Source organism: Dipodomys spectabilis, unplaced genomic scaffold (assembly GCF_019054845.1).
Source record: "Dipodomys spectabilis isolate Male_0828 unplaced genomic scaffold, ASM1905484v1 ptg000172l, whole genome shotgun sequence".
NCBI lineage: Eukaryota > Metazoa > Chordata > Mammalia > Rodentia > Heteromyidae > Dipodomys > Dipodomys spectabilis.
In genome coordinates this window covers 2,431,662-2,457,865 of record NW_024870849.1, presented here as the reverse complement: position 1 = coordinate 2,457,865, position 26,204 = coordinate 2,431,662, and the positions used below count along the sequence as shown (strand labels likewise).

Genomic DNA, 26,204 nt, shown 5'->3' with positions numbered 1-26,204 from the left:
TAGTATCATTATTTACTCACAACATTGGCTGGTGGTCTTATATTTCTCATCTGTAAATGGATGTAATCTACCAGAAATATTGAAGAATATATTTGTTGAATTCTAGAGCAATGAAAAAGAAAAGTGAAGAGTCCTTACATTTTCTACCTTAGATTTCAAATAAGGAAAGAGTCAAATTCAGTTTGTTGGTATAAAGCCAGAAATAGTTTCATGCTTAAATAAAAATAAATTTTAACTCCTGGCTCTACAGCCTGTGTCCTTTTATGGTAACTGCAGATATGTAAGTAGTATTATGTAAATTGTGTCATGTATTTACAGCTGTACTGAAGAACATACATTTAATATATCATTGGAAAACATTGGTTATTGAATGGTATATGTATGAGAATGTTATTTGAACTAATCACACAAAGTTGGAACCTACATCTTAGTCCATCAAAATGTGGAAATAAATGATTTTATTTGTAAGAAAATAATACCACCAAGAAAGGTGAGTATACATTAGAAAGACTGCTGGAATAACATTAGGGGTTTTACTGTCTCTACCTGTTTATGTGATTGTATTTCTTGATATTCAAACTTTCCTCTTGTTATTCTGTTTTTTGTTTGTTTGTTTGTTTGTTTCGTCATGCGGCCTGGACTCTGGGCCTGGCACTGTCCCTCAACTCTTCAGCTCAATGCACTCTACCACTTGAGCCACAGTGCCACTTCCTCCTTTTTCTGCTTATGTGGTGTTGAGGAATCAAACGCAGAGACTCAAGTAGGCAAGGCCAGCACTCTGCCACTGAGCCGCCTTCCCAGCCCTCCTCCTGTCATTCTTTTTTTTGGGGGGGCGGTCCGGTCGTTGGCCTGAACTCTGGACCTGGGCGCTGTCCCTCAGCACTAGGCTAGCGCTCTACCACTTGAGCAACAGCGCCACTTCCGGGTTTTTTTTTTGCTTATGTGGTGCTGAGGAATAGAACCCAGGGCTTTATGCATGTAAGGCAAGCACTTTACCACTGAGCCACCTTCCCAGCCCTTCCGGTTATTCTTATTGTATGTAATCCAACGCTGTTTATAACTATGCATTCAATGTGGTAAATCCAGCTTCAAAGATGTCTAAGTTTTTTTTTCCTTTTCAATCACAACATCGTCATTATCAGGCTACACTGTGGTCATCATCCTCTCCATCAAAATTATTTTTAGCATTATAAGTGCTAATTGAACGTCATATATGTGTTTATTACTTATTACCCTTTGTCTTTTGATTAATAATTTAATGCTACCACTGTGCATGCATCCATATTGAAATTTTGAACAAATAAACAAAAAAACTAAACCATATCAGGTAACTTGACTATGTGCTTATAACAAATTATGGAATAGATTTTTTGAAGCATTGCAAATTCCTAATCAGTATGAATTAACTTCCTCTTTCCCCCTAACTATAATCAAATATTTAAGAGTGTGAGCAGAACCTTTTCAAGTAATATGCTGAAAATGTTACTACAATGTCATGTGTATATCTAAAATTCCCTTGAAAGTAATACACTCTGCTTTCTATTGAAATCTTAGTTATTTTATTCTAAGAAACTTTTAGAAAAATAGACTGTATATCTTTGAAATGAAAAAGGTCAAAAATAGTAGCATAAATGTTTTAGAGGGAGTCTGTTTTCTCTCTCTCTCTCCATATATATATGTATATATATATATATATATATATATATATATAAATGTTATGTGTAGAATGGTACATTTTTAGAGATTATTTGTCCTCAGAAACGTATATATATATCTAAATTTATGTGTAGAATGATATACATTATAGTAAAACAAGCATCTTAAAATATAATTTAAAAAGAAACATGAAAGCAAGTGCCGGTAACTCACCCGTTTAATAAGAGGTATTCTGGGTGCTGAGATCTTAGAATTCTTTTCGAAACTAGCCCAGACAGAAAAGCACTTGTTAGATTCTTATCTCCAATTAACCATTAAAAACAACAACATAACGTATCACATTAATTTTACAAAAGCTTCTTTTCACTGTTGTGAACATTTCTTAGAAACATGATTACATGCCCCTGGAAAATGTTAAGTAAAAAGTATAGAATATTTACATCTATGTTAAAGACGTGACTATTTAGATTGTTTAAGATGTTTACATAATGATTAGAAGTTAAGAATAATGATAGGTAGGTAATGATAGGTGGGTTTTTTTAAATTCTATTTTACAATAGTAATAAAATGATATTTATAATGGTTATATAAAATTACTCTTACTTGGTATTTGAATTATCATAATTGATAAATATTTTAAATGATTTCCAAAGCAAAGGAGTATCAATTCTTTTGTAATTTCAAAACAATTAAGAAAATGATTTCAAGGCTCATTCACTCTAAGTCTATATTGGTTTTCTCGTTCTAGTTTTCATACATTAGAAGAAATTAAAATTCCAAAAATTTAATGGATATATGCATTCCCTAACATCTTCACATACACTAATATTAGAGTCCCTTAAGTGGAATTGTTTTATTTCATTTGTTACTCACAAATAAATCAAGATGATTGTGTATTTTGTTCTTTTCACTGCTTTTGGCTCTTATTTTGAGAATACATTTTTCCTAGCAAAGTTGAGATAAGCAATTGGATTGAGTAAGTAACATATGACTTTCATAAAATGCAGATGCATAGGTTTGTGTCTTCTGTCATTTGCTAAAAGTTTCTTCTAGAAATTTTCTCAATTACTTAGAAGTTTTTCCCCTTCCCCTCCACAAAATTTACAGACATTAAACACAGTGAAAGCAGGGGTTATACTGTGGGGGAGGGACATACAAAGCAACAAAGAAATAATCTTTTTTTTTTTTGTCGGTCGTGGGGCTTGAACTCTGGGCCTGGGTGCTGTCCCTCAGCACTTCAGCTCAAGGCGAGCGCTCTACCACTTGAGCTACAGCGCCACTTCCGGTTTTCTGGTGTTTATTGGAGATAGGAGTCTCAAGGTCTCTCCTGCCCGGGCTGGCTTTGAACCGCGATCCTCAGATCTCAGCCTCCTGAGTAGCTAGGATTACAGGCATGAGCCACCAGCGCCTGGCAGAAATATTCTTTTTTTTTTTTTAAATTTAATTTAATTTTATTTGTGAACATACTGTACAGAGGAGTTACAGTTACATGGGCAGGATAATGCGTACATTTCTTACCAAGCATTGCAGGCTCCTCCTTTGTTTACCCTTCATATCCCTTCCCAGCCTCCCCCCTCCCCCCCTAATCCCAATCCTTCTCCTTCCCCCCCTTGCCCCCCTTCACCCCCCCCCCCAGCACCAACGTTGTAAAGCTTGTTTTGGACATGACAACTTGTACTTCTCATTGTTGCAACAGGTCCACCTGTATCCTTAAACAACTGGTTTTTCCCCATCTCCTCCACAAGTTATACTGACATCAAATATAGTGAAAGCAGGGGTTATACTGTGGGGGAGGGACATACAAAGCAACAAAGAGAAAATCTTATAAATGTGTTAGAAACACATGCATGAAAGAAAAAAACATTAAAATACACATCTAAGGGTTCATTTTCCTGACATCATATTATCTGACCTTTTCCGCTTGACTCATGCATATACTAGATATTACAAATAAGGGAACCCATGGGAAAAACTTGGAAAAAATTATATTAAGTGAAGAAATATTCTTATAAATGTGTTAGAAACCATTACATGAAAGAAAAAAAAAACATTTGAATACATATCTTAGGGTGCATTTCCCTAGCATCACCTTATCTGACCTTTTCTGCTTGACTCAGACATATACTAGATATTGCAAATAAGGGAAAGCATGGGGGAAAAATAGGGGAAAAGGTGTACCCATTGCAAGAATGACATGTACAAGCCGTTATGTCATAAAAGGAACTTTACAACTTTGGTGTGGGGTGGGTAGCTGGGAGGATTGGGTGGGGAGGCAGGGGAGGTTGGGAAGAGATGGGAAGGGGAAACAAAGGAGGAGGCTACAATGTTTGATAAGAAATGTACTCATTATCTTGCCCATGTCATTGTAACCACTCTGTACAGTATTTTCACAATAAAAAATAAAAATAATAAAAAAAATACTTAGAAGTGATGCATAATTCCTAGGTATTCCAGTTATCACATATACTTTTGGATTGAGTTATCGCTGTATAAACTCAAACGGACAAAATACCCTCAAAATAAACAGAAATCACATCTTTGTTTTAAATGCAGTAGTTTACAAAGAGTTTTTCGCCAACACCAAAATCATCTTTTTAGCTATTCAATATTTTGTGTGAACAACTTTTAACAATAGTTTTTTTTTTCCTGACATGCAATTCACTTGCATTATATTATATCCTTTTATTGTATACATTTTAGAGCTTTGGAAGTGAATTGTACCTTCATAGGTTTTCAAAGCTTAATTTTCACAAACTTGCATTTTTTCAAATAGAAATGTTGTAAATTTTAGAACAGACATTAAAATAGATATAAAATTCAGTTACAGGAATTTGTCCAGCATACATCCTCTATAGTGTGTCTTTTCAAAATTTGTTTTTGGGGATTATTTGCAGGGTCTCACAGATATTATTCAAGTTCACTGTCAATTAACCACATTCTCTGCCCCAAAATTTTTTTACTTCTGTTGAATACATTCATAGAAGTGTAATGCCTGTATCCTATATAATACTCTTTCACCTTTGAAGACTTGAAAACTTGTTTGCTAAAATGATTGTAATATTATACAAATAGATCTCTATGAGAAGTATATCAATTTCTCCACAAATGCATTATTATAGTTTGCGTTGTCTTTTTATATTATGGTCATACTAGTGAGTTTTCTTTTTATTATTTCTTAGACACTAAAGAGGAGCTTATTTCATATGCTCCTCCTATTGACTATTAATTTACATATGTTATTTAAAGAAATATCCTATTCAGGAAAAAAATTTCTGTAGAATTAGAAGATATAAAAATACTTAAGTTTCAGAATCATTGTAGCATTAACATTGTAGCATTAAAAAATATGTGCCCTCTATCTGTTGAATATGGTTTCATTTCTGTTATAGTTGCCTTTGAATTATGAAAGGTTATCACTTGATATAATCCAGTTCTTGCTTTTCTTTAGCCACTAATATTTTCCATGTCAAATTTTTAGAAACGTTTACTGATCCAATGTCATGAATTTTTACATTTATGTTTTATAGGTTTTTACATCTCACATTTAGTTTGATAATCATTCTTTATAAGGTTTGAGGTAGGCCAGGTGCCGGTGGCTCATGCCTGTAATCCTAGCTACTCAGGAGGCTGAGATCTGAGGATCGTGGTTTAAAGCCAGCCCGGGCAGGAAAGTCCATGAGATTCTTATCTCCAATAAACCACTAGAAAACCAGAAGTTTTGCTGTTGCTCAAGCGGTAGAGTGCTCACCTTGAGCTGAAGAACACAAGGACAGCGCCCATGCCCAGTGTTCAAACCCCATGACCGACATACAAACAAACAAACAAAGGATTGAGGTAGTAGTCTAAAATCATTCTTTTAATCTAGAGAGGCAATAGTGCCAATACAACCATTTACGATTCTGTTTTTATTTCATAAAGACATAGCATCCTTTTCAAAATCTGTAGACCATAAAAATAATAATTTATTTTTGAAAAATCTGTTAACTTCTTCTATGTGTCTGTTCTTATAGTAGAACTATGTTATCTTCACTTAACATGGTAATATGATTCAAAGATAGTATGAAGGCTCAAGCTACACTATTTTACAAGATTGTTCTGTCTGACCTGTATTCCTTAAATTTACGTACGAGATTATTGAGCAGGTGGACCAATATTCTCCAGAGATATCTCGATGTTTGATAGGCACTTATATTTCGCACCTTGTGAAAACACAAACCCCTGATATTATATATAGAAAAATGTCTTTAAAGATTGCTCAAAGCAACTAAAATTAATTTAGGAATGAGTTAAGTTTTAGATAACATTATAGCATGAAAAAGTTGAATGATAATGACTTGAGCTGTACTGCAGAAGAAGGGGGGGAAGAATGGGGATCACATAGGAGCCCTATGTCATTGGTATTGTTTCAAAAAACAGAAAGACTTCAGAGAAGAGAAGGAGAAAAATAAAGTGTCCTGAATCTAGTTTCTTTTTAATCCACCTGATAGTTTGGAATGAAAGTCAGATAACATGGAAAAAATAAAATAGAAAATAAAGCATTGTATAGAGCTGTTACAATGTAAAAAAGTTGTAATAGGAATATAATTAATTTCCAAAGAAGTAAAGAAAGAATAACAATAACAATTGCTAATGTGGATAGAAGATGTATCACATTTTATCATATATAATTTTGAGAAAGCATACTAGGAATGAAAATTTAAAAGTAATAACTTAAAACACAATTTGTATTATAACTAGACAGTATAGTTCAGTGGTAAAACATTGGCCTAACATATGTGAAGAAATTGTGTGATTTCCCAAGCATTAGAAGTACACACACAAAAAACACACATAAACACACACACACACCACATACACATATTTGGAATATTGTTATTATCATATTAAACAGAGGAAATTATCACAAACAATAAAAGTATTTTAATACGTGAAATCATAATATTGCTCATACTATTTAAAAGTTTAGTAGAAATAAAATAGACACAAGATACTTGGATTCTTATAGATTAAGTAAGTTGATTATTAAGACATAAAAGACATGTGAAATTTGCAAAAAAAGTTTTAAATAATAAACATTCTAAAACATGTGTCCTTTCATTTTGAAAAAAGATTGATGTTACTGGTGTTTTAACTCCAGATTTAGAATATGGTAACCAGGTGCTCTAAATCTTGCTAGGGATGGCTATATCTCTAATCTTTTCACTATGGAAATTTTATGATAATATCTCATATTTTCCCAGTCTCTCCAGAATTACAAACCCTATTGATACTTCCCACCATAGTTAAAAAATGGAAACCTCAAATCACTATGCCCAGCTCAGTTTTTTTTTTAATTCAAGTATAAATATTTCCAAAAAGTGACCATGTAATGAAGCCTTTTTAAATAATGTATGTGATTCTTGAAAATACAGTATTTGTTACCTGGAAAAATATGCTTAGAATTATGAGAAAATAAATTTGTTTAAATTCAGCAACCATATAAAATTTAAGAAAATAATTTTTACATATTCATGTTAACTATTTTGAAAGCAAAATATATGTCTGAATAATTTACATGTGTTAAAATTATGCAAAACTAAATTAACTAATCCTACAACTCTGAAAAAAGAATTACCATAAACAAAACTAAACAATTTAGTTCAAAATTTGAAATTGAGAAAATAAAATGAAGTGTACTCTTTAGTTGACTTAAGTAACTATAAGCCCTCTGTATATCAATTTTATAATAAAAAATGCATTAACAAAGAAAGAAAAGTACCCATTGGACAATAGGGACAGGAAAAGCATCAGTAGTTCTTTTTTGAGTGTGCAAAAAAATCAATGGAAGAGATAACAATGTTCCTTCCATAATAAATGTTCTCATTACCTTATTTATGTAACTGTATCCCCTCTGTACATTACTTTTACAATAAAATTAACTTGAAATTAAAAATAAACTGAATAATATACCAATTAAGAATTCGTGGAGACTTAGGAAGGTGGCTCAGTAGTAGAGCTCTTGCCTTGCATGCTTGAGGCCCTGGGTTCATTTCCTCAGCATCACATAAATGGAAAAAAAAGCCAGAAGTGGCACTGTGGCTCAAGTGGTCAAGTGCTAGCTTTGAATTATCCTTGAGGAACAGCGACCAGGCCCAGAGTTCAGGTCCCATGGCCGGAACCCCACCAAAAAAATAAATAAATAAAAACAGAATTACTAGAACCATTGGTTAAAAACTTTTTAAAAGACTGCCCTAAGTACCCAAGTAATATAATTCGGTGATACTATTTAAATACTTCAACAGAGAAGCCAAAAGTTTAAAAACTATTACAAAGTAAAGTAATAAAACAGAATATATTACTACTACTAATAATAATAAGATAAATTTATAGTGGTAATCAAATATGTAAGAAATGAGGCAATTTGCCATTCATTTGCACTTAGTAAGTGAGAAAGAATTTTCTAGGTCTTTTTAAATATATAGTAAGTTTAATGAAGAAACTATTCTGTCACATCATATGATAATTAGATGAAGCTGATATTAGAACAAAGAGCAGATTGTGCTAAGTTTTTGGATGTTAAAGTATATACTTATTTTGGTTGTGGGAAACTGTGTTCAACTTGGGGTATTGTTTTTGTTAGACTGGTGTCATATCAGTGGTTAATTTTAGGATAGGGGTTCCCTTTCCACAAGAACATGCACGTAATCTGTCTTTTTAGCCTTCCCATTATCAATGGCATAAGAGTTGCACACCAACTTTTCTAGTTTCCTACCTTGGCTGGCCTGGATTCTGCAGTCCTTCCAATCTTAACCTGTAGATAGTGCAGGATGGTGGAAATGATCCAATGCACCCAGCTATAGATTTGGAAGAAAGTCCACTAAACTTTTGGCCTGGATTCTGTTCTCAAGTCTCCTCAGTAGTTAAAAGTTTAGATGGGAGCCCCTGGTGCCAAGCAGTAAGAGTATTTCTTAAAGCAAATAGACATATATATGACTTAGGCATGTGAACACCTCAGGACAAGAATAAAAGAGCAGTGAAGCGTAGAGGATAGGCCCAATTTTAACTAGCTACTTGGAGGCTGGATAAACTTAGTTAGCTACTCTGGAGGCTGAGATATGAAGACCACTATTCAAAGCCAATCCAATCATGAAAATATATGCGATTATCTCCAAAAAACCAGAAGTAGAACAATAGCTCAAGTGGTAAACCATAATCCTTGGTCACAGAAGCTTAAGGATGATGACAGAATGAATGAGCACTTGCAAATGTGCATGTGTGTATACACATGCATGTACACACACACACACACACACACACACACATACACACATGAGTATTTCAATAAGAAGTTCTTTTTTTACCTTGCTGTAATCTATTTCCCTGTATTAGTTTACAAAGTAACAAAATCAACTAAGCACCTATTTACTTACAACTCATCATGTTTCTCTAAAGTCAACTCTCCTTCTGGAAGCATGCTTTTATTTGACCCAAATGTAAACTACTTAGGAGTTTGATTCTTCTCCCTCAATTCTGTAGAATTAGATGATTGTTTAGCTTCCTCCAAGCAATATAATATTGTGAAATCCTGCATCAAGCAAAGTATTTCTTTCACTAGAAGGGAAACTTCTGTCAAAGAATTAATAATAGGTTTTCCTTCTCTTTCCTTGCATCTGTAGTTTTATTATCTTCATATATTTCATGATCTGTCTGTGTATGACAAAGACTGCTGTGAAAATAAAAAGACCCTTCGCAGCACTTATCACTTATCATTTAAACACCTTCATATCTATTGATGGTATCATCAATAGATATGAAGGTGTTTAAATATTACTGAAATTGCTTTGGAACAAATCCTGTTCACCTTGACTATCATGAAAAAGAATTGGTTTCTCAGCACTTAACATAAGAACTTGTTTGAAAGAAATAAAAGAAAAAGTGAAGAACAACTAAACACATACAGTACTCAAGAACCAGAAGGAAATGCAAAGGCTTAAAAAAACATCAGCTATGACCAGCTTATGAAAATCCTGACTACATGGGAGTCTCCTTTTGTGAGGATAGAGGTTAAAGTCCAGACTGGACAGAAATACCTGTACACAATGCCATGCACCTATTATTCTAAATTCCAGGAAGAATAACATAACATGGACTGAGCCCAAGGTCATACACAATTATCTGAAAAATAATCAGGATGATTTAGGGCTGGGACATGACAAAGTGGTAAGGACACTCACTTAGGGGCACGCGACACTCAATTCAAACTCTAATATTTGGGTATTAAAGTAAAAAGCTATGATTTTAAATAATTGGAATAATTGTAAGATTTGAGTATTTGAGTGGAAAAATGCATGAGAGAGATAGAATGAACCCATGGTGCAATACTTGCAACTTAAGTGAAAATGTTTTATGGTACTTCAGACAAAACAGAGTTACCTTGCAAATGAGCAGGGTTGTGCATTTGGGTGATGGAAATACTTTACTTACACAGGTATAATTAAATTGATTTTATTTGGGTAGATTGTACTTCTGAACTAAGAGCCTGGATGATATCCCTGAGAATTTTCTCTCAAGGCTACTACTCTACTACTTTGAGCAACAGTTCCAATTCTGATTTTCTGTTGGCTGTTTGGTGATAAGAGGCTCCTGGACATTCTTGCCCAAGAGGGCTTCAAACCATGATCGTCCGATCTCAGCCTCCCGACTAACCAGGATGCCAGGCAATAGCCGCCAGTAGTTTTAATAATTTAGTAAATTGTACAGTTACTGAAGTTATTCATTATCTTTATAACCTGTGTAATATATGTGTGTATGTATATATCAATGCATACGGATAGAAATATTTTAACATATTTTTGTATCTACGGTAGATTTATGAAATCATCCATTATAAAATAAAATGGAAACAAAAGTTAATAAGGGTCAAAACAAAGGAAAATATCACATGTTTCTTGTTGTTGAATGGAATATGAATTGCGAGAATCAGTTTGGGAAAACCATCTCCACATTAACAAAATGGATAAGAGCTATTAATTCCTATCCATCTATTTTCCCATGTTGTGCAACCTCACACATGAGTGTCAAAATCAAAAAACACTTTTTGCCTTTGCTTTTAACTCACCTGTTATAATTTATGGATTAGATGTTGTAATCAAATAAAGACTAAAATAATGTTATGTGAGGCTATAAATTAGAGCTGAAAATGATTTTAAATATGATAATATCGAAGTAAATTGCATATTTCTTACTTTTACTCTGTCATGTCCCTCATTCCCACATTAGGAAAGTATATAGAAGGTTTTCATTGAATTATATGTACAATTATGAAAAAATTTATTGAAAGAATATGGGCACAGTGTGGTTTTAGCTTCTTGAGACCTGTAGAGGGAAGTTTGTTTTTGAGGACTTGCAATACATTGTGATGAAGATGAAGGGAGTGATGTGCTTATTCTGGAAAACTGGCTAGGGGATTCTTCCCATAAAGGTAGTGATGAATTCTTCCAAAAGGTTACAGTAAAATCACTTTCACCACCATGTTCACTGCTGCACTACTCACCATAGCCATGTTACGGAAACAACCCAGATGTCCTTTGGCGGAGTGATGGTTGGAGAAAGTGTGGCACATATACACAATTGGATTGCACCCATCCATTTTGACGACTGTTACATTATTTGGAAAGAAATGGATAGGTCTAAAAATATATTAAGTGAACTAAGTCAGAGCCAGACACACAAAGGACCCATGTTCTGTCTCATATTTGGAAGCTAGAAATTTATACAAGTTTACAAAAAAATATTAACCAAAGCATCCTATTTGCAGAGAAGTATTTCAAAGGTGTAATTTCTTATAAAAATTGAACTTTACTCCAACAAAATGAATACCAGGAAACTATCACTTGGAAGAAATGAGTGGAAATCAAAAGGAAGGAATAAAGAGAGTTATGGAGGAAGAGAGTGAACGTATAATACTCAATGCAGATGTACGAAACTAGAAAAAATTAAAGTGGGGTGAGGTTTAGAAGGGTGTGGACAAGTTATATAAAGATCCAATATATTTAAAAAATTGATACGTTGAATGGAAATTCCCTTGTACAAGTATTTAAAATAATATAATTAAATATAATTAAAATATAATTAAAAACAATGGAGACATCTGATCTTAAATTCTATTTCCATCTCTTTTAAAAAATAAAATTATTTGCTCTATAATTTGATCAGAGGGATGGATTTTGTGGTTAGCTAGATCATTGCACATCTGTCTCTCTCTTCATCTCTCCCTCTCATGGTTCTCATAGGTAATATGATTGCTCCATAATTATCCTAATGTATTTTGCTTTTATATTTTTGGTTGCATCATTTCACTGTCTGCTCTGTCATTTCCCAATTCATTTACATATAAGGCATTATTTCCTATTTTCTCATTCCTAGAATAAGCTGCACATGAAGACACCACTGGTCCTCATTTTCAGTCTGTCCCTTTGAATATGGAGGAAAATCTTTCCTCTGCTCTCTACCAAATCCCTACTCACCAGTTAGAATAATTTAGAATAGTAAAAATGAAAAAAGAGAAAATAAATAATAGTGAAAAAAACAGGTGCAGGAAATTCACCGTATTTTTGTGACCAGTTCATCCAATGTGAACTATTGGAAAACATGGACACCTCATTCTCACTGGCACTCAAAAACTCTGGTTAGGCAATTCTGATGAAATTGAGGAATAAGATGAAAAGTGAGAAATGGTATCAACTGCAAGAAAAAAAATGGCGAAGGATTCAAGCAAATTTCTTCTTTGTTCTGCTGAAAATAATGGCCTTACTACAGTGCAGAGACTACTTTCCAAAAAGGCCACTCATGTGAATACTAGGGATAACGATGAGTCTACCCCTCTTCATCGAGAAGCCTACAGTGGACACTTAGACACTGTCTATGAGTTGGTGGCTCAAAGCAGATATTTATGTAATAACTGTGAATGGCTGGTCACCCCTGCACAGTACTTATACATGGAATAATACCAGAGTGGTTTCTTTATTTCATCATGATGCAGACACCAATGGCCAAACTAAAGGCCTCTTGACACCCTTGTATCTTGCTGCTGGGAATAGATATAGCAAAGATAAGCTGCATCTCCTTCTGTTGAACCATTATATCAAACCAGATCTGAAGCACAACTTGGAAGAAACTGCATTTGATCTTGCCAAAAGGATAATTATGTATCACTACCTCTTTGAAGTTGTGGAATGCTGTACAAATTGTTTTCCTAAGTCCTAATGGTTTGGGTAACTTTCTTAAATTTCAAAATTGCCAGTCCGTCCCATGTGTCCATACAAAATATTTTCACAATACAAAGAAACAGCAATATCTTACTTTAAAAATTCATGGATTCCATGGTATTCTTCCAAGTGAATTGCCTGACTTTGATGTCAAAATATATTCGAGTTGTTTGTATACATCAATAATGATTTCTATAGTGTTTGTGATTTTTTTAATCAGAAATAATTTTAACTTATCTGTTGAAATGAGTAGTACAGAAACTGAAGATATTTCTGGTGCTTGTCTGAAAAAAGTATATTTTAAAATATTTAGTATTCTGTTTGTATAATGTCTATAATCTATTTCTTTCCCTCCTAGATATAATACTTTGAATTCGACATTGTTTTATAATATATAGGTTCATTAATAAATGTGTCCTTTCAGATTGCTTTCCATATAGAAACAGTTTAAGATTCCTTTAATTCCTAGGTCCTTATAGAATTTTATTTCTTTAGGTTAAAATGACAATGCTATCTTATTTCAAAAGTTTTATAAAGGTTATGCTATGTAAAAGCTTTTCTAAAAAAGTGAAGATTGAATACACTGATGACAAAATAACTGTTATTTCTACGAATTACCTGTATTATTACACTTGTATATTTGTAATCAACTTTTTAATAACTTTTTCACTTCTTGCATCTGAAGAACGAAAAATATAGAATACTTCACAAATTTTCATATCATCCTTGTGCAAAAGCAATGTTAATCTCTGTATTGTAATTCGGGTAGACGTGCTGCTGAAGCATGTAGTATCCTGTAAATTTAAGTAGTTAATGATGCAATCTTAAGACAGGCATATATCCTTGGTTGCCTATTTGTAACAAGGAAACCTTATTGTTCCTTAAATTGCTATTCATCTTATTTCTGTAAAATTCTGTGTATGGTGGAAAAAATTATATTGTTTGTTCGATTGCTCATATTTGCAATTTTTGTCAATAACTATTTTAAGTCTTTCTCATTTGAAATTTGATTGTACTTTGAAGCCTTTATACCTACGTCCAAAAGTGATGGATTTTCAAATACTTATTTATGAACTGATTTAGCTTTGTGGAGCTAATGGATTCAAAGTAAGCCTTGCTTAAGAGCTACTTCTAAAATCCTGCAGCTTAAAATTTCCCAAATGAGGTCTTACTGGCACAAATGTCTCCCTGACACTTTACCCTTACTCCATGTAGGAACAGACCAACCAGGATATCTTACCCTGACAGCACAGATTGTCTTATTGGAGCAAAACTAATCTTAGTTACATAGGATCATAGGGAGATGAACAGTTCAGACAGAACTGTTCAGACTAAGCCGGGCTCACTCCTGCAATCCTAGCTACTCAGGAGGCTGAGATCTGAGGATCACAGTTCAAAGCCAGCCTGGGAAGGAAAGACTGTGAGACTCTTATCTCCAATAAACCACCAGAAAACAGGAAGTGGCGCTGTAGCTCAAGTGGTAGAGAACTAGCATTGAGCTGAAGAGCTGAGGGACAGCGCCCAGGCCCAGAGTTCAAGCCCTGTGACTGACCAAAAAAAAAAAAAAAAGAAGTGTTCAGACTAGAAGGTATTTTTTCTTTTTCTGAATATAATTGTTTATTTCACCCTACCATTTCAAAAGTAGCTAAAGCCAAGAAGGTGAAAAAATTATTCATATGCATGATTACCTCATGTCCTGGCTTGTCTACCATCCAACCAGGCAGGAACTTACACCAATGATTTTCTATCACAAAATATATTCCATAGCTCCAGGAAAAGTCCATATGTTTCTCCTCATTATTAGGCATTAAATTGTTTTAATCACAGTGTTTCCTATTCCCTCTAGGCTGCACATCTCCGAATGGTAAAGCTTTAGTTCTAATTCTACCAAACACTGAGGTATAGGTAATGGAATAATATTTTAAAACAGTTGCCTTTGTTACCCTAACCACAACAGAACAATGCAAAACATTTTCTTATATTATATATAATTATGTATTTTATATTTATATGTGCTGATTTTATATTTCACACAGTGAATCTTACTGGAATTAATTGATAATTTGACAAATTAATTGATATTTACTCCAATAAATAGATTGGAATATAAATAATCAGGATTAGAATATATATTAGAATATAAAAAGTATCAATGCAATGTTTTCGGTATAAACTTGTGATACCTTCTAAGTGTTCTTTGTCTTCTGAATTCACATGGTAAAAAAAAAAAACAATATTGTTTTCCTCTAATCTATAAGGGATTTTACACTTCTGCTCTGTTTATTGTTTAAACTCTCTGGTCCCAAACTGTTTTTCTCCATATTTCTGAAGCATTCCTACTGATTATACTCAAATTTTGATGATATGATGTCTAAAAGGTATTATTCTTCTACAGGATCCACGGGACCTAGGATCCCAAGTCCCAGTTATCCGTGTCATCAGATAACTAGAGCAAGAGTTCTCACCTAGGCCCATGCAACATGCCAACAGAAAGTAATTGAAGACCCATCTCAATTTCTCATTTCCTATATTTCAGGGCTCCAATTCCTTGAAATGCAGGAATTAGCAGTAAGCAATTGGAAAATGCAAGGCAACTTAATGTTTTTTTCTTTCATGCATGTGTTTCTAACACATTTATAAGATTATCTCTTTGTTGCTTTGTATGTCCCTCCCCCATAGTATAACCCTTGCTTTCACTATATTTGATGTCAGTATAACTTGTGGAGGAGATGGGGAAAAACCAGTTGTTTAAGGATACAGGTGGACCTGTTGCAACAATGAGAAGTACAAGTTGTCATGTCCAAAACGAACTTTACAATGTTGGTGGGGGGGGGGGCTGGGGGGAGGGAGGAAGGAGAAGGATTGGGATTAGGGGGGGAGGGGGGAGGCTGGGAAGGGATGTGAAGGATAAACAAAGGAGGAGGCTGCAATGCTTGGTAAGAAATGTACACATTATCCTGCCCATGTAACTGTAACTCCTCTGTACAGTATGTTCACAAATAAAATAAAATTAAATTAAAAAAAAAAAAAAAAGAAATATGACTTTAAGTCTTGAATATGAGTACGTATCAGAGATTTGACAAACATAAAATCTGTCTTCTATTTCTATCATATTCCTCTACAGTAGTAAATTTTAGTTTTTTTCTTTTTCCAAAACTCATAGGTGGTAGAAAATATTATCCCGTGTAAAATAAAATAATCACAAACCACTGTACAAAGCCATTTATAAAACTGTTAGTAAGGAATACATTCTAAGCCACTTTTCAACTTTCTTTTTGACTAATGAGTAATCTTCCAAATGGAGGGGAATAAAATCATGTCTAGGTGCTTCATGTCTCCAGTCTTGCAAATTGTTACTTCAGATGAATGAATTATGGGAATTTAAGCTGACATCAGTTTAAGTATATGCAGAATTGAAACTCCATGGAATGTATATAAACCTTTCAAAGTACTAACAGACAGTTGAACAGAATGACTATCAGGAAGTTGAAACCAGAGAGGAATAATAGTAAAGACATAGAATGAATGAAATATGGAACAATGGTCAAGTACAGCTAGAATACTCAATGTACACATGTGAGAAAGGAAGTGGTAAATTGGAAATAAATCTTGTAGAAGGGGTTGGTTGAAAATGATAGAAGGAGTGACTCTGATCCAGGAACATTGAACAATTAGATGGACATATTTAATTGTAACACACTAGCACAACATTTTGAAATTCAGTGAAAAAACACAACAAAAAACAAAAACACACAAAAAGCACAACCAAACAGCAATCTCTATAGAATATGATTATGACCTCTCAAAATTTTAAATAGTTAATGAAGGACAATCTTGGGAAAACATACAAAGTTGTTTAAAGTGGGCAGTTTGGGGTAGAGGAGAATTTTTAACAGATTTAAATAGGTTGTCTAAGGTTATAAATCACCTACATCTGCTGCAAATATTCTCTTCTGCGAGTTCTCTTGGTCTGAACTGGATGCTCCAGTCCTGGGCCACATTTGATAGCTTTTGAAGATAAAATGGAAGTAACAAGATCAAGATACCATCACACCACTGGAGAGGAAACAGTCCTCTATGTTTTCTCTCATTTCTATTGACTACTTTTATTCATAAATTTACGTCGAGTAATTTGAATTACATATTTCCTTCTTTGTTCTGGCAAAGTAATTGTTCAAAATAATTCACTAAATATTATTTTCCATTTTTTTTCTATCATGCTGTTTACTTGTTCAAGCGAGTCCATTAAACTTCCCCCTTGCTTTTGGTTGCCACGGAAACCCAGCATCAATGATAATGAGGACAATCTCTAATGTAAAACTCTGTTTCCAAAATACCAGTCCAAGAAGCTGTGATCACAAATATTTAGCTATACTTTTTTCTTTTGTCTTTTACCTTGAAAGTCTTCTTGTGTCTAAAGTGCCCTCAAAAATAAGTACTCCACCAATTTTTGGTTCAATCACTTCTAACCTCAAAGTTATATTTTGCTAACAAAATCCTTAGAGGAAACCGAAGAATACTGCACTTATATATTCTCTCTTAAGACTCTCCATAGATACCATATCAGGAGTAGTGAAGTTATTCTTTGCAAAATTATTTCAATAGATTATTTTTCTTTGTTTTGCATTTGCTCAACAAGATGTATGGAGAAGAATAGAGTTAAATCACCCATACCTTGAAGGACAGTGTCTATTACAAAAGAACAATGCTCCTATGTTCTAATTCTCTGTCCTCCTCTTAGCTCTTGCCGGATTTCCTACTTATCACAGATTCTTGGCTTCAAGTCTAGTGAAGGTGAAGGACTATAAGGCCTCCCCTATTGCTACATTGTAGAGCTAGATCTCCTGCAGGAGGTAAGCATGAACGACGCACACGAGGAACGCATATTGGGAGAACAGGCTTAAGCATGTCTGGTTTATTTATGCAAATGGGTTGGATTTTATAGCCCCAGCTTTCCCAACCTCCTGAGTCCTTCCCAGCCAATACTTAGCGGGCAGTTGATGATGGGCACTGCTTGGTGACAGGCACTGTTTGGTCCCCGGGGGGCATGTAGGGAGCATGTACAGCTCATGGTTGGCAGGCTAGGAAGACATGCCTGTGGGTCATGTCTCTATGAGCAGGAAGTGTGCATCAACTGCTACTCTAGCTGACTCAACCAGATCTGACCGGCTCTACCCACAAAATTCCCCTTTTCTTTTAAAAGGACCGTCATTATGGTGACCCATCGTTGGAAGCGTTTTTGCCGGGAGTACAAGCATTTAATAATTCCTAGGAGAGTAAGCCCTACAAGTGCAAGGCCTCCCCAGATGACCAGAGAGGATGGTGAAAACCATTGTTGTAACTTTTTAAGCACATTTTCTAAAAAGTAGGCAGCGGGAATAAGCTGTATGGTGGTCTGGTTTAGGTCGTTAACATCATGCAGCAGGTTTTGGGTGAAGTTTAAGTACTCAAGGGACCTAGGGACTTTGATGTAGTTACTAAGTTCAGAGACATTGGGTGCAGGAGTGGAAAGCTGACAGACAGAATAGTGATAGCATTATATAGTCCTCCTTGTTTTAATCGAAGAAACGTAATCTGTTCTTGGAGCAATTCTATTTGTTGTTGGAGCACAAGGAGGCCTCCCTTAAGATGATTGGCAACTTGTAAATGTTGTAATTCTATGGATGACTGTTGAGGGATGAGCTGGTTTATCTGTTGCACGGTGGACACGCCTTGGGACAGCAATATAGCAGCGGCTGAAGCCACTGTAGCGATGATTGTGGACCCGATTGCAATGATCAATCCTACTGTTCTTTTAGTGCGTGGACGAATCAATTGAATCTGGGAAAACTGAGAGTCATTAGTAGCCGGAACAATAAATGGGGGAACACGTACCAAACCTGCAAAAGGATATGAGTCATTGGGTTGCCAGTGATTGCTGAAAGTGCAAGTAGGGGAGGAGTTGTCTCCTAGACAAAAAAAGAATGGGGTTCTAACCACAACCATTCCTGACTCCTGGTGGTATCCAGATTGGTTACAGTGATGAGTATTGGCCAATAGGAAAGGGGACAAATCGAGGCAGGAATGTGATGAGCAAACGATTGGCCTGGGGGCTCCTAGGTCTCTCAATCATCCTCCTGAAGAGTCATAAAACTCCTTTAGATTTTGGGGTTTGGGATCTTTTTCAGATTGGTTGTATATACCCGGGTAGAGGGACAACGCGAGGTCCCCAAATACTTGCCTTGCCAGGAATTGGCACAAAGGCTAATCACTAATTCCTCAAGAGGAGTGCAAAGAGTGCCAAAGGTATCAAACTGACTGCGTGGGCACAACTGCATATGAAAAGGTATGTCAGTAGCCTGATTGCAATTTTTTCTAGTGGGACAAATGGGGTAGGGTCCTGTGTAGTTCCACCATCCCATCCCATGCATTACTATTGTGAGGGGGATGATACAGCCATCAAATTGCTTTATTGTCTCGTTTGTAAAACAAAAAGAGATGGCTCCCTTCCATCTAAAAGTAAGGTTTGTTTTTTGATGCCATAAGGCGTCTGCTGAGAAAGGAAGGCCAACCGTGCCATTGGAAGAAAGCATTTGAGGGAAGATGGTGGTAACCTCCCCTACCATCATTAAGATTTGGGGGCTGGGCACTAAAGTTATCTTACCCTGCCCTGCAACCGATTGAGAATTGGCTGTAATTATGGCACACATTAGGAGGAATAGAATACTATACCCCAGATCAGGGTCGGGGGCCATAGCCTGGGCTTGTTCAACCAAACCCTTTAGGTCTCCCCAAGTGATGGCATGGGCTGTAGCTCCATGTTGGTGTCTCCTCCTCCTCACACTGTTCAAGCATAACTGATGCATCTTGTTTGTAGGTGGTGACGGTTGGTCGCACAACTGCAGTTGGGATCCAAACAGGTTTATCACTCGTGTCTGGAAAGATACAAGGAAATCCTCTCTCTTGTGCCATTAAGGGAGCAGTGCCTCCCATTTTATTGTGATGTGGCCCCTCCATCTAACCAAAGGGACCAGAGTAGGTGTTTTCATGAGTCCCCAATGCAGGGATGCGGGGGTACCACATGTGGTGGGTGTGAATGTTAAAGGCAATAATTTAATTGTGTTTGGGGATCTTTAAGCCCTAGCCCCTCCAGTTCCCCCTTTTCTTTTAAAAGAACGGTCTTGATTTCTTTATGACTATGATCAACAATGGCTTGGCCTTGTGGGTTATATGGAATACCTGTCTGGTGTGTAATGTTCAAAAGGTACAAAATTCACGAAAATGGAGGTGTAAGCAGGGCCATTGTCTGTTTTAAGGGTCCAAGGAACACCCATAATTGTAATGGCATGTAGAAGTTACTTAATAGTGTGCCGTGTTGTTTCACTGTTAAGGCTAAAGCTGTTATAAAGACTGAGAATGTATCTATACATACATGGACATATTTTTGTTTACTGAATTGGGGGATATGGGTTATGTTCATTTGCCGTGTTATTGGGTCTAAGGCCTCTGGGATTTGTTCCCATGGGTTGAAGTGGTCCTCAGGGTAAAAGAGGTGCACAAGAGGAGCAGGACCAAATCATGTGCTTGCATTGTTGGTGTGTTAAATCAGGAAATAACTGTTTGATATTAGCTGCTGGTAAATGAAAATGACCATGTAACGTTCGGGCCTGGTCCATGCACATATTGGTGAGTAGTACAGTTGGTATGACAGCGCAATCAATGGCTTCATTACCAGGAGCTAGGGGCCTGGGGAGGTTAGTATGAGATCTAATGTGTTGAATGTACGAGGGTTGGACACGATTGTCTAATACATTTTGTAGTTTACACATTATTTTTCCTACATCATGACCATCATCTTTTAATAAAGCTCCAGGAAGAATGGCAACAGTTTGTACAGTATAAAAACTATCAGAAAAAATATTAAGAGGTTCTTTGGGAAAGAGGTAAGGGCGAGCAAAATGGCCAGTAATTCAGCAGCTTGAACAGACAGGGAATGTTGTTGAAGCTTGCATTTTTTAGTATTGGCATTGTAAAACCCATAATATTTTTGTTTAACATCGGTAAAAAGTACAATGGCTTGATGGATAGGTTGCCCATTGAGACGAATACAACATTTCCATGAAAGTGGGAGTTCTTGGGTAACTTTTAAAACGTGGTTTTTGGGCATATGATTATCAATGTTAAAATAGTAGTGGATGACTTGTAAGGCTAATGCCTCTTCGGTTGTTAGGAAATCAAAGATTGTTTTGTAATGTGCCATATCAGATGGTCGGGGAATCTGCCATAAGTTTGATGGCATCATTCCGTGCCTTTGATGGCCAGGTTGCATAGCATAGTAATGGATGTGCTAATTTTTGGTAATTGGGAAGTGGCAAGGTGTACCCATTGTAACACAGCATGGGTTTGCGTCTGTTCCACCATTAGGCCATTATTATTTAATATAATTAGGATGATTCCTTGGGTGGTATCTAAAAACACCAAGGGTGTTGACCATAATCAATCAGCGACCTGTTGTGAAACTTGTTGAACATCAGGTGAAAGTACACGAAGCGAAGTTGGTTTAGAGGGTCCCTGAAGCAATTGAAATAACGGTTGGAGTTGTTGGGTGGGGAGATGCATAAAATTGCATACCCAGTTGATATGTCCACATAATTCTTGTAATTCAGTTAAAGTATATTGAGATTTAATGACAATATGAGGCTCATTTGGGGTAATTGTTTGATTTACATGGTATCCAAGATAGGCATAAGGGGCTTTGAGTTGAATGTTTTTGTGGGCAATATGAAGGCCCAGCACTGTAAGGCTCTCCTTGAGTTGTGTTAAACAGGTTTGCATGGTTATAACATCTTATGTGCTATTAAAATGTCATCCATGTAACGGACACAAAAGCATTTGGAAAGCAAAGACTGAATAGCATGGGCAACATACATCTGACATATAGTAGGGCTATTTTTCATACCTTTAGGGAGAACTTTCCATATATATCCACGAGTGCGTAGTTGACAATTAGGTTCCCATACTGAGAAGGCAAAATATTCTTTAGCTTTGGGATATAGGGGGGTGGAAAAAAGCAGTCCTTGATGTCAATAATGGCAATGTGCCAATATTTGGGTATTGCAGAAGGATGTGGAAGTCCAGGATGAAGCGTTCCTATCTTTTGTATATGACAATGGAACGTAGATCAAGGAGAAATCTCCACTTTCCTTGAGCCCTTTTTTGGATAATAAAAATGGGGAATTGTGGGGATGATACTAGGTCCTATGTGTCCCTTCTTTAGTTGCTCCTCCACTAGAGCCTGGAGATTAGGGAGCTTTTCAGAGGAAATAGGCCACTATTCAACCCAAATGGGTTTGGTCATGTCCCATTGGAGTGGAACTGGTCTTGTCACGCAACAGTGGCCATTAGAATTGGGGGTACTGTAGGTGATTAATGGCTCGATCGGTTATGATGTCTTCATAAAAAGCCTTATCATCTGTTGTTATCAGAGTACCCATATTAGTGAGGAAATCTCTTCCCCAAAGATTGCATGAAAGGCAAGGGGCAACAAGAGGTTTAAAAGCCCCGGTGGCCCCACCACAATCTTCCCATCTTATAGGCCATTGGACATGGAGGGAATCTGTTTTTCCACCGACACCTTGTATGCAAGGGCCAGGAATTAGGTTCCATTCCAACCCTTCTACTTCATCTTTTCTAAGGACTTTGCAGTCAGCTCCCGTATCAATGATGCCCTTAAATTCTGTTCCATTGATTTTAAGTTTCATTCTAGCTTTTCCATTTTGGATAGGAATAGTCCATAACACTTGAGGTGGTGGCTGTTGCCTTTGTCCTATTGTGGTCGGGGCTGAGGACTGCCCCTTATTTAGTTGAAAGGCTGAGTCATAGAGCAGCATTCAGAGGCCGAATGAAAACCGTTTTTGCATGTAAGACCTACAGAAGGAGGTTGTTTTCTTTTGGGTGAGCCCCAGAGTGATGGGCAATCCTTTATGAAATGACCAGTTCCGCCACATACCCAACAAGGTCGATTTCCCAATTTGCCATTAGGGGGCGCATGAGCACTGGCAGTCATAGAGGCTAAAGGCAGTGCAAGGGTACTCAGCATGAGTTGATGTCCCCAAATCTTTGGTGGCTAGGATGCAATCAGTGATCTCCCCATTTCGGTCACAGGCAATGGCTTTTCTGCATTCCTTTGTGGCCCCTTCCCATATTAGGCTCTTGATTAGCGCATCTCGGACTCCAGTGTGGGATACTTTCCAGGCCACTGCTTCTTGAACATAGGCAACGAAGTCAGTGAAAGGATCATTGGGACGTTGTATGAAGGGTTTAAGTTGTTTGTCCCCTTCTTTAGAAGGGACTGAGGAGACCATGCTCAATACACAGAGGCGTACTTGGTCAAAGTACTGCGGATATGCCACTGCTTGTGCGGCAGTAGATGCATAAGCGCCCTCCCCTTTTAAGCAATCAGGGCCCCCCATGGCGGCATCCTGACCTCTGGCAGTGATACTTCATGCGCTTTGTTGTTCACATTCATCATAAAAAGCAGCCTTCCATCAAAGGAATACCCTGAAGATAATGCTGTGTTCATTAAGCTATTCCAATCATGGGGTAGTTAATGTCAATGCTAAGGGTTTCGAGCATCTGTTGAACATTCGGGGAGTTTAACCCATCTTGCCTGACAGCGGCCCAGTATTTGTCAAGTACTTTTGGGTCATGGGGGTACCATTGATTAGGTCATGCAGAGGTTCAGTGGACGTTTACCGGGAACACGAACTGGGGTTCAATTATAGGCTTGGCTGTCATTGCCACGATAGTTGTGGGGCCCATTAACAACTGTTGTATTACAGGGGGAACAATGGGTTTTTGTTCTTGGGCAAAGTTGTATATCTCTGCCCAAGGATACAAAGTTTTCTGAGGGGAGTTCCCAGGCTGGCCTAAACAGCCAAAAGAAGTGATTGGGCAGGCTTCCTGGGACTGATAGTGTGGGGGAGGCGGTTTTAAAAGCATAGCTGGCCAGCCCCCTGGGTCACCTGATAGTGGAAGTTGTTGGTTATCTGTGTTCTTGCTGGAATTGTTTGCTGTGTCACAAGAAGATGTGAGTGCTTGAGCAGCTTCGCAATTTTCCTTTTGTTCTGTTTCTTCTTCCAGTGAGGTTTTAAATGCCTGCAGAGATTCCCCTTCTTCTTTCCCTGACAGGCAGGCTTGAATAGCTACTATGATGTGGTAAAAGGTTAGGGGCAGCTCAGCGCCTTCACGGACTTCCTTTTTATGAGCTGCGTGAAGGACGTGGGTCCACCTGTCTGGATCCCAAATTTCCCCGGAGTCAGTCCAGGGACACAATTCACTCACTATTTCCCATATTAAACTAGCTTCATTTTTGTTACTTTTATCTGCCTACTCCTGAGCAGGGCAACAAGTGCTCATGATTGAGGCTCTCGTGCTGTGGGGGGAAGTTTGCCCATGGAGGCACTAACCTTACACTAGACCCTAAACCATCCATCTGCTGAAAGCAATCGAGCCCCTCGGTGGGAACCACTTGTAGGGCTAGATCTCTGGCAGGAGGTAAGCATGGACGAAGCCCACAAGGAACACACATTGGGAGAACAGGGTTAAGCAGGTCTCGTTTATTTCTGCACAAGGGGGTGATTTTAAAGCCCTAGACTTCCCAACCTCCTGAGCCCTTCCCAGCCAATTATTTAGCGGGGAGTTGATGTAAGGCAATTGTGATTGGTACTGCTTGGTGACAGGCACTGATTGGTCCCCCGGGGGCATGTAGGGAGCATGGACAGCTCATGGCTGGCAAGCTAGGCAGACATGCCTGTGGGTCAGTTCTCTATGAGCAAGAAGTGTGCTTCAACTGCTACTCTACCTGACTCAACCAGATCTGACCGGCTCTACCCACACTACATCTTCATGGTTTTCCTTTCAAAACTCTTTTATTTGGATGTGGAATTTATTTTCATGTCTTCATTCAATCTGTTCTGCATTGTATTGAGCTAAATAGGTTCTGTAAAATCATTATAGGTAGCAAATATATTAAGACAATGTATATCAAAAAGTTTGGCCTCCCTCCACTGCTGAAGCCAATTTGCTTAGCTAGGGCTTCTAAGAATACGTTTTCTTGCCTTTTCAATTTGCTCAATTCTTTTTTGATCCCAAAACTTTTTGGCTTATGTAAAGAGAAAAGTCTTCTCTATCTCATGGTAATAAGGATATTATATTTTGTGAGCTACTAAGAAGTGTGAAATCATTGGTTTCAAGTAGTCAATCATATTTTTTTCTGTGGTTCAGTGCTTCACGTGCAAAGACATTTTGGAAATAATTTCAAACAGAAAAGTGTAAACCCAATACCTTCTTTCATTGTTGAGGACACTTTCTCCCTAAATATTTGGACCTACATTATCTTTTTCAGAGAAATACTGTTTGGTAATTAAAGTCAATTCACAAATTTTGATGTGTTTTTTTTTTTAAGAACTTTGAATTTAAATTCTACTACAACCTTGTTTCACACAGTAAGAGTAGATTTCCTGGGTAAGTACAATTCTCAAGGGAACCTAAAGGATTTATAGCAAGGTTTCTGAGGCTTGTTTGTTTAGTGTGAAAATGAGCCATCTTCACCCACATTGCTCCCTCTCAGCTAAGTCTCCATGGATTACTTTGCATGAACGCCTATTTTCTCAGGCAATTTTAAGTTTTCATAATAGGCTACGTTTTTAAAAAGTTTGAATAAATTAATATTTACCTGTTATAATTTTAAAACTCTTTTGAAATTCCTTTATTGGAACTGCGAATTCACCAATCCTAACTCCACCTTTACCATCAAAAACAGTTAACATGGTGTTTTCATGATATAGTGTCCATGAAACTTTTATTTTCCAGTGCCTGTGTTATGTATATATATAACCTTATAAGCTGATTCTGAACAAAATGAACTCCAAGATATGGAAACAGAGAATATTATTTGCGGTTGTTGCTTTTAATGTACTATGTGATTTCTATTTTCTTTTGGATTTTTCCCATATGCTTTATTCCCTGCTGTATTTGATTTTGGTAGCCTGTGTATTGTGTATATATTTACCTTAATTAGAGAAGGGAAGAGGAACAACAAAATGGTGAGACAAAGGACAAAGGCAAACCAATGCAATAGCAATACTCACAAGACAATATGTTGGAAATGTACATTACAACTTGTGAGGGGTATTGGGGTGAAGGAAAACTGAAGAAAATGAGGGAGGGGGTAACAAGTTTGAAAAGTTATGTATTCACTATCTTAAAATTGTTGTAACACCACTGTACATCACTTTGACAATAAAATTAGATTTAAAAAAT

General features: G+C 36.7%; 1 pseudogene; it reads right to left on the bottom strand.

Moving 5' to 3' along the window:
- Positions 1-13,591: 13,591 nt before the first annotated feature.
- On the bottom strand, positions 13,592-13,688 carry LOC122119547 (annotated as a pseudogene).
- Between the last annotated feature and the right edge of the window lie 12,516 nt (positions 13,689-26,204).